Source organism: Theobroma umbraticum, unplaced genomic scaffold, assembly GCF_002168275.2.
Source record: "Theobroma umbraticum cultivar Fairchild unplaced genomic scaffold, ASM216827v3 scaffold_299.0, whole genome shotgun sequence".
NCBI lineage: Eukaryota > Viridiplantae > Streptophyta > Magnoliopsida > Malvales > Malvaceae > Theobroma > Theobroma umbraticum.
In genome coordinates, this window is record NW_018397285.1 from 980509 (window position 1) to 990941 (window position 10433).

Genomic DNA, 10433 nt, shown 5'->3' on the forward strand with positions numbered 1-10433 from the left:
AGTTAGTTTTGAAAAGGTATGTGTGCATGATCTCAACAGAGATTTGTACATAATATGGATTCTAGGTTAGCCTTACACCCCATTAATTTAAGTTAAAGAGGGTGATTAAATTCAAATAAAATACTGAGAAACTGTTGGCTCCATAAGTTTTTGATGATAACAAATATTCCCACTCATTAATGCCTAACTATACTACTTGAGTGTGCAAGATGAAAATGTATGTCAATAACAAAATAATCACAAAATAGCAAACATAAAAACTTATCAGAATAAGGAGTTACAAATGTGCCACAAACAGAAGGCTCTTAGTTAGATAACCAAAGGAGTTAGTCAACTAAAATCCAAAAGTGAAATTGGCTGGTTCAAAGACAATAAGCTCTTAATTGGTTAAAGCCTTACTTAATCGATTAAGAGAGTAAAGTAAATTGCGAGATAGAGATTTATTGACTCAATTGACTAAGAAGTACGGCTAGCCAGCTAAAAGCTCATTATCGAAAAATTTAATTATGAGACAGAGAATACTTAATCAACTAAGAAGTATGGTTAGTCAACTAAGAGCACATTATTTGAAATTTTGAATTTGAGTGACTGAAGACAAATTATAGGCTAGAAAGGACTTTAAACTATTTCTAACGGTCTGAAGCTATCAACATCAATCAGGGTTGATTTTCAAGTATAACAGACATCACTAACAGCTAAGAAGGATATGAGATGCTTCCAAGAACAAAAAGAGCTAAAAAATAGTACAAATTCTCTCAATTTTTCTTATGTTTCATTCCAATCTTTGTAATAAAGTTTAGTACTTCATCTAGTACCATTCAAATCAGGTTAGTGATCATAGGTACTTCATCATAACTGTACCCATTGATTACTTAGAGTGTGCGAGTCACTATAAGGGGATTAATCAAGCTTGGGCTACCTTAATTGCTATTATAGGTTCTAACTAAGCCTAGGAAAAGTTAGTTTTAGGTTTTGGTTGATCTCAAAAAAAACCATTGTTAAAGGTTGTGGCTAAGCTTGTGAAAAGCCATTGTAAAAACTTGGTAAAAGCTTGGAACTTCCACTGATTCTAGTGATTTGATTTGAAAATCCTTGATTGAAAGATCAAGGTAGTAAATATATGTCCAAGAGACCGAACCACTATAAATCTTTGTATATTATCTATCCTCTTTTATTTCTTATTTCATTTTTCTTTAAATCATTCTTTCATCTATTTTTAACTTTTCATTATCAAACTTTAAAAAGCTTTTAATTAGAAGTTAAGTTTAGTAATATTCAAAAAGTGCTATTCACTCCTCCTCTAACACACGTTTAGGGACCAACAAGTGGTATCAAAGCCAAACCTTCATTCTTAAGGCATAACACCCTTTGGGAAAATCCAAATGGATCTTTCAAAATCTATTGTTGCTAAGGGACAGTTCATAAATAGACTACCTCTGTTTGATGGATCAAACTACCCCTATTGGAGCATTAGAATGTCTTTATATAAAAGCAATAGATTATGAAATGTGGGATGTCATCATTGATAGAACTTATACGCCCTTGACCATAAATGTTGTGACCAATGAAAAGATTCTTATACTAAAGTTTGAATGGACAGAAGTTGAAACCAAAAAGGTTCAAACAAACTTTAAGGCAATTAATACTTTATACTATGCCTTAACCCCCATAGAATTTAACAAAGTGTCAAACTGTACTACTGTCAAACAAGTTTGGGACAAACTTAGAATTATTCATGAAGAGACTTAACAAGTCCAAGAGTCCAAACTTGCTCTCCCAACCCACAACTATGAAATGTTCAAGATGGAACCTGGTAAAGATATCACCAGCATGCCTAATAGGTTTACTAGCATCACCAACCAACTCAGTCAATTAGGTAAGCCAATCCTTGAATATGAACTTGTCCAAAAACTTCTTAGAAGCCTGCCTAAAACTTGCAAGCCAAAAGTGACTACTATTCAAGAAGCTAAGGATTTAAATGTCATCACTCTTGATGAAATCTGTGGCTCTATTCTCACGCATGAGCTGAAGCTTAAAGAGGAAGAAAAAAAAGATAAGAGAGAAGCCAAAGAAAGGAAAAAAAATATTATTTTAAAAGCAAGCACTTTTGAAAAAGAATTAGATAATTTCCATGTAATGATGATGAAGAGTTAGCCATGGTAGCTAGAAGATTTAAAAAATTTATAGGACAAAAAGATAAAAGACTAGGTAAGAAAAGCTACAGGAGAGATCAAAGTTCCTTATGGAAAATCAGAAAGAAAAATGAATCTAACAAGAAGAAGGATATTATATGCTTTGAGTGCAAGAAACTTGTACATTTCAAATCATAATGCCCATTGTTGAAGGAGGAAACACCTAAGAAAAATAGAAAATCAAAGAAAGCTATGATGGCTATAACTTGGTCTGACAATGATAAATCAAGTTCAGAAGTTGCCGAAGAGAAAGCGAAAGAAAAAGCAAGCCTATGTTTAATGGGCAAAGATGATGAATCCAAGGTATTCTCTATCTTTTGTGATGTGTCAATTGATGAATATCAAGAAGAATATGAATGCCTCTATGATGAGTTTGAAAAACTTGCTTCAATATATAAGGCTCTAAAAGGAAAGACTACATTTCTTGAGAATGTTCTAGAAAAGATAAAATATGATTTCAACTTTGTTTTTGAATAAAAAAATTTCCTTCAAACTGAACTAGAACATTCTAAAATAGACTTTGAACTTTAGAAATTAGATCTTGAAAATAGAAATGAAGCATTGCAAAAGGCAATTGATGAAAACATTGTTCTTAAGGGTTTTACAGAAGAAACATCAAGAAGAAATGCAACCTTTAAGAGAAATTCTCACGGCTTCTTATCTAGGTGTTATGTATGTGCCAAAATAGGTAATCTTTCTATTTTATGTTATAGAAGAAAAAGCACTCAAAGAACAAAATTGATTTTGGTACCGAAAGGCTCTCATGTAGCAACTAACTTTCAAGGACACATCAAGGTATGGGTACTTATTAGGAGAGACTAAAAATTTGTTTTACAAGTTGAGCTAAACCGAGAGGACATGATAACTTTATAATATAGAGTTATTTGAGCTTAATTTTGATAATAATTTAGCTTATTTTTTGTAGTAATGCATAAAAATTAGTAGATTTTATTTAATTATTTTAAATTTGTTATTTTAGGTGAGTCAATCTAATCATGGTTAATTTTATGATTAATTTCGTGTTGATGTGGTTAAGATAGGTTGTTATCGATTTATTTGTACTTTTGTAGGTGTTTGAAAGAAGAATTTTAATGGAAGAAACAGAGTAATTTCAAGATGCAAAATTCTAATGCATATGCTTTGGTATTTTGGCCATAACATTCTTTATAGAGTTCCACATGAAGTGATTCTTAAAACATTGGAAAGATAAGAGAAAAAGATATAACTTTTATGTTTATCACTTCACCTAGTTTGGCATGGAAGGTGGTCAAAAATCTTGTCCAATTTGATGCACTATAGCAATCCTAGAGCAATTACGATTTCTGTTAATTAAATGGACATGGCTGCGACTTACATAGTCTACAAAGGAAATTATAGCTGACATTGACTTCTTTCTTCACCCAACTTGGCTCAACTTCAAAGCCTATAAAAACTGTAACACCCCATATTCTCGAATAGAAGTCAATAAGAAGCAATTGATAAGACAAAAGGGCAATTAATGAAAATCTAAGTGCTAAAGAGCGGCAATAGGTGAAAGGAATATTATAGAATAAAATATTTTATACGTTATAAAATAATAATTAAATAATAATATCATAATCAAGGATGAATTAACAGATTACAAGGTGATTTGGAGGTGAACCGAGGTAAGGTGAGACACTTTGGGACCCGAGGAGACAGGTGTAGAATTTTAGAATAAAATAATATTTTATTAATAAAATAATATTAAAATATTAATATTTTAATTATTATTGAGATTAGTCACAGAGGAGGATTATATGAATAATCTAAGTAGGGGAGAAGAAGTAAGAAAGAATGTTGAAGAAAAATAACGTTAGTAAGGGCCGCGTGCCTTTATTAAATAGAGCACTAGCGGGTAAGTATATATTTAAATATTATAGTGACACCTTGACGGGGTGCAAACCTTAAATTATATTTGTACACATGTAAAAGAAGGAAACTAGAAAGAAATTGGAATTTAAGAAGTGTTTGAAGGACCAAATTGTAAAGCATGAAAGTTTGGAGGGTCACACAGTAAATAAAGAAAATTTTGAGGACTTTAGTGTAATTTTCAATATTTGAAGTTAAATGAAAATTTATTAACCAACGAAAGTTAGATCAGGTGGAATATAAGATGTACATGTGAAATTTACAATTACATGCAAATTATTATATGCAAAAAAAAAAAGTTAATGGGGAACATGTGGGACCCCTGCCATGTGAAGTTAAAGAAAGAACAAGATTAAAATTTATTGCATGTAATGTGATTAGTGCATTTGAAGGTCAAATGAAGAAAGAAGAAAGTGGGCTACATGTGACTTGAATGTTGTAACAAATGGCAAATTAAAATATAAAGGAAGGTTGTGCATGAAATGTAATTGGAAGAAATAGGTGGCGAAGGAAATAAAAATAAAAGTAAGAAAATGAGGTGGCGAATGGAAGGCAATTAGGATAGATTTTAGACCAATGAGCAAAAGAGATAATTTGTGCCTGAAACGTCGGTGAGGAGTGAGTTGGTCCAATGAAAATAAGGGATAAATAAAGGAATGAACAGAAAAATAATAGAATAAAGAAATCCAAGAAAATAAAAATAAAAATAATAAAGGAAATGAATGTGACAGGTGGAAAAGTCACTAAGGCTTTTTGCTTTGTACTTTTACCACATAAAAGAAAAGAAAACATGCCAAAAGGGCGTGGAGCTTTGGGCAATCTACCCATTACAGAAAGTAAAGAGAAAAAGGAAAGGAAAATAACACAAAAATAAGTGACCTTGGGCAATCTGCCCATGTTAGAACAAAATGGAGGAACCAAAGCCATTTTCAAGGCTTTTTCCTTGAGGAGGCCGCCCATAACAAAGTGAGAAAGAGAGGGAGAAAGAAAGAAAGGAAAAAAAGAGGAGGAAGAAAAAGGAAAGGAAAGATTGGTTTGGTGAACCCGAGACAAGTAAGATAAGGAGATTTCCATTTTTCTTGAAATGCATGCTTAGTAAATCAATTATAATGTGTGATATTGTTTATGGTAGCAAAAATCTACAAGGATTCAAGGGGCCTGAGGCATGCATGTAGCTAGATCTTGGAATGCATGGTGATTTTGGAGCTAAATAAGAAATGGGTAAGGTTTTAGTCTTGAAATTTTAAGTAGAAAGAAAAAATGAGTTGCGTATTGATTGACTATGTTTGTCGCAGCAAAGGTGACCTTAGATGTGAGGGAATTGTAAATTATATTTGGAAATTCAAGCTTAAATCGAGAAGTAAACATGCAAAGTGAATATTGTGTTGCATAAGCTTTGGTTGGTTAAGTGTATGGATTGTGTGATAAATGTGTGTAAATAATGTGATGAGAACTAAGAGATTTGGTTAAGGATTATTGGTTGATGTGCTGCCATTTGTGTGTATAATTACATGTATTGGGTTGAATGATTGCTAGGGAGAAAATAAGTACATATATGTATATATAAATACGTGTTGATTTATTTTAAATGTAAATTTGTGGAAAGCATGAGATGATAGAATTGCTAGGAAATTGCGGATGTTATGACTTTGGAAATGGCTTTGAATATATATATATATATAAGCTATATATATACGTAAAGTTTTTTGAAATCGGGAAACAACCTTTTTAATATGATTTATGTCAAGTATGTGCCTTATAGTTTATGTGATGTGCATTCATGATTGAAACACATATCCACCATGATAAATGATCTTTCAACCTCATGCAAAGAGTTTATATTTTAAAGTCTTATAAGAGACCTTATCATGTTACTATGTGACCATTTTGGAAATGACTTTGAAATGAACTTTTGAGAACTCAACTATATATTTAAATGGTTTTATCAAATTGGGAGATTCGAGAGTAGGTCGATTGTCACTTCGGTTAAGTGTGGCCCATGTGCACAAGTGAGCTCTAGCTAGAGAATCCTTAAGTCACCGACGGGCTGTTAAACATGGTTGGGGCCATGGTCTATGATTGCATGTGGCTAAGCCACAAGTTGTGATATGTGGTTGCGACCACCTGAATTTTTCGATGTCGGCCAACATCGTTGAGACTGCCATGACATGTTGGGATCCGATGGAGTGGAGCTCCTAGATGTTATTAAGTGGTAACGGGTCCACACTTGAGAGTGATATCTCTTTGGGTTTTTACACACATTGTTTTTCGCATGGTGAGAAATAACGATTTTTTCATAGCTCCCTTACTTATACAATGACATTGGATTTAATTCCTCACGTATGAGGTGTTTTATGGATTCGCATATAAAGTTTGTAAACGATGGATTGTATGGGAGCTCGCATGGCAATTTTTAAATTGCTTGAAGCCAATTGCTGAATGATTTCGACGGTAGAAATCTTTACATGAATTGGTTAGATATTTGATTTAAATGACCATCTTGCATTAGCTTATTGGTTTCACATATAAGGCACAAACCTCCCTTTTTGAGTTAATTTGTTTACATATATTCTCATATTTTTAATATTCAAACTTTCGCCTTTATCTTGTTTCCCATCTACGCCATACTCACAGAGTTGATGATCACTGAGTTTGTGAGACTCACCCCCTCATTTCTTTTTTTGGATAAGTAATCGGTACAAGTGCATCGCTCAGCACATTAAGACTACCTACAACGTAGGTAATGGCATCTTTTAGACTTCCACTCAAAGTCGCTCCATTGCCTAGAGGTCTTGTTGTGTCAAGTAGTCAGACTTATAATGATAAACAATTTGTAGAAATGTATTTGCTAAAACTTGAGCTTGTGTAATGATTATCACTTATTATATTGAATATATTATGAAGTTATTAAACCTGGTGATTGGTATCTAGATGATATGCTTTGAATATTATAATTATTTGGTTTCAGTGAACTATAGCATTAAAATTGTATGTTAAGTTTAAATTGTTTGGAAGCTTTAACTAAGGTTTGTTCAAGATTTGATGGGTTCACTCACAAGTCTCGAACGCTGATAACGATTGAGGGAAGAGGTCATTACAAACTTGGTATTAGAGCCTTAGGTTTAGTCGAGTCCTAGGAATTCCCATGTCAAGCAGCGGAGTAGTGGGGTCGACATAGAGTCTTGCTTATTGTTAGTGACTACAGCATTGATTATAGGCAAAAAGCTATGTGGACTTCTTTATGCATCTTAGAAAACTACCTTGTGTAATTATAAAAGCTGATTAAATAACGAAAATTGATTGTCGATGTCTAGGGTTGAAATGCCGCCTCGAACACAAGCATCATTGAGGGCCATGGGTGAGCTAGATGTGCCCAGAGAGATTGATGAGCGATTACGAGTTTTTGTCCACCGAGGGCGAGGTCGTCATAGAATAAGGGAAAAGAGGAGTTTTCGATGTTCAAGTGAGGCTAGTTTGAGTGATCGAAGGAGTGCTAGTACGGATAGCACTGGGACCGGTGGGCCTACTTTAGAGTGTGTTACTTTGGATGAATTAGCAACTGGATTTCAAAATTTGACCTAATAGTTTACAAAATTTATCAGGCTATGTGCTGGTGAGATTGAGGAGTATATGGATTCAAGTTCACAAGATCCGGATTATGACCCAAATATGAATATGATGGATGAGGAAGAACCAGATGAGAAGGATGAGAATGATCCGAATGATGATGAAGGAGATGATTCGGTTTCATTATCTACATTTATGAAGTTAAAACCTCCATCATTTATGGGTTCCACCGTGGGAGAGGACCCACATAGATTTTTGGATATTATAGATAGGATTTGTCGTGCTTTAGGAGCTTCGAGTACAAGGTCAGTAACATTGGCTAGTTTTCATCTTAAGGATGTAGCACAACAGTGGATTATGTCCTACATGTGGGGTAGGCCTAACGATGCCAGTCCACTTGGACAGATTTATGGACAGATTTAGGGATAGAGCCTTTATGGACAGATTTATGCCTCATAGTGTGTGAACAGCTAAGACTAGGGAGTTTGAGGCTTTGAAATAAACACCCGAAATGACGGTGTCTGAGTATGATGTGCAGTTTACTCAATTGTCTAGATACACCTCATACCTTGTATCTACTAAAGAAATGAGAGTGAATCGGTTTATAGCTGGATTGTTTGAGTATCTATTTAGAGCTACTGCTCCACTGAGGTTTGATTCCTATTTCGATGTAGTGGATTGTGCTCGATTGAAAAAGGGTCATGTATGGAGATTAGAGCACTTCGTGACAGTACCGAAAAGACTAAGACCAAAGGATAGACTAGTCAAAGGAACACTAGCCGAGAAATAACTTTTGAAAGGTCAAGTCGGCTTGGACGAAGGGATACTACTCAAAATAGAGGGTAAGTGTCAATTGGGTCTCAAGGGTTGAGGAAAAACCCCCAATTTAGTAGTCAACCTTGTTGTGTGAGTTCTTTAGAGTGAGGAATCGTCGAGGATTTGGTAATGAAATAACTAACCCTAACAGTTGACAGATGGGCTAGAGCAGTCCTTATTGTGCACGTTGTGGTACTATGCATGTGCGGCCATGTGCTCAGTCATATGATGTATGTTTTAATTGTGGTCATGTAGGACATATGCGAAGAGACTGCCCCTATGGCGCGAGGTCGCAAGGAATTGGTCGTGGGTATGTACAACTAGCATCAGTGGTAGCATCTGCAGTTTCACTTTCAGCTAGGCGAGATCGACCTGATAAAGGCAAAAAAATAGCTTTTACCTGCTGAACCCACTAAGTCAGCACTGCAAGGTACTTCCGGATGAGGACAAGCGAGAGTATTTGCCATGGGTCCGTAAGATGTGCCTACTTCTAATGATGTGGTGACAAGTACTCTTTTAATTTGTGGTTATGAAGCATCATATTATTTGATCCTAGAGCTACCCATTCTTTTGTTTCCTCGAATTTTGTGCCAAAATAAATAGACCTTGTGAAATAATGGTAGACCCATTAATAGTGACTACTCCATTTGAAGAGATTTGTATAGCAAAAGTTGTTTATAAGTTTTGTGTAATTCAAATTAATCACCTGGAGACATTAGTGGATTTAGTGTTATTAATGACATTGGGACTTGACGAAATATTAGGAATGGATTGGTTGTACAATTGTTATGCCAATATCGATTGCCACTACAAGTATGTAGAATTTAAGTTTCCCGGATAAGTTCCGTTCATTATCTATGGACATCGAAGTCAGCGTAATAAGGGAATATTAGTGGGAGTCACAAGAGTGGAAACGGAACATAATTATTTATCGTGTGAGTAGTCAAAGAGGATGTTTTAATGGAGGAAAAGGTTCTAGTTATTAAAAGCGTGCCAATAGCTAACGAATTTGAAGATGTGTCCCTGGAGGAATTACTAGGGTTGCCCCCATAAAGGGCAGTTAAGTTTTGCATTAATTTGATTCCTGGCACGGAACTGATATCCGAAGTTCCTTACCGAATGGCACCAATAGAGATACGAGTGCTACGAGAACAATTACAAGAGTTAGGGGAAAATGGGTATATTTTTCCAAGTACTTTGCCTTGGGGAGCTCCAGTATTATTTGTAAAGAAAAGGATGGAAGTTTGAGGTTATGCATGGATTATCAAAAGTTGAACAGTGTGACTATTAAGAATAAATACCCACTTCCCAAGATCAATGATTTATTTGATCAATTGCAAGGAGCACGATGTTTTTCGAAAATTGATTTACGCTCCGGGTATCATCAGTTAAGACTTCGGGAAGAGGATATACCAAAAACCGCATTCTATATGAGGTACGGGCATTTTGAGTTTTTAGTGATGTCTTTTGGCCTAACTAATGCTTCTACAACTTTTATGGATCTAATGAATAGAGTGTTTCAGGCTTATTTGGATAGATTTGTGGTGGTGGTATTTGTTGATGATATCCTAGTGTATTCTCGAAGTCCAGAAAAACATGCCCAACATTTATGGATGGTGTTGCAACACTTAGAGAACATGAATTGTTTGCGAAGTTCTCTAAGTGTGCTTTTGGGTTAGAAAGTGTCAATTTTCTTAGACATGTGATAGCGAAGGAAGGAATTAGTGTGGATCCACAAAAGGTTACATCTATTCAAATGTGGCTAAGGCCAAGTACTGTTATCGAGGTTCAAAGTTTTCTCGGCTTGGCTGGGTATTATCGTCGATTTGTGCAGGATTTCTTGTCAGTTAAAATTCTACTACGCAAGTATACGTATCGAATAGATAGTATATTAGCAAGCAGAGTCTCGATCCTACAGGGAATTGATCTAAAATTTTATTAAGTACTAAAATTAAAACAATTTAGTTT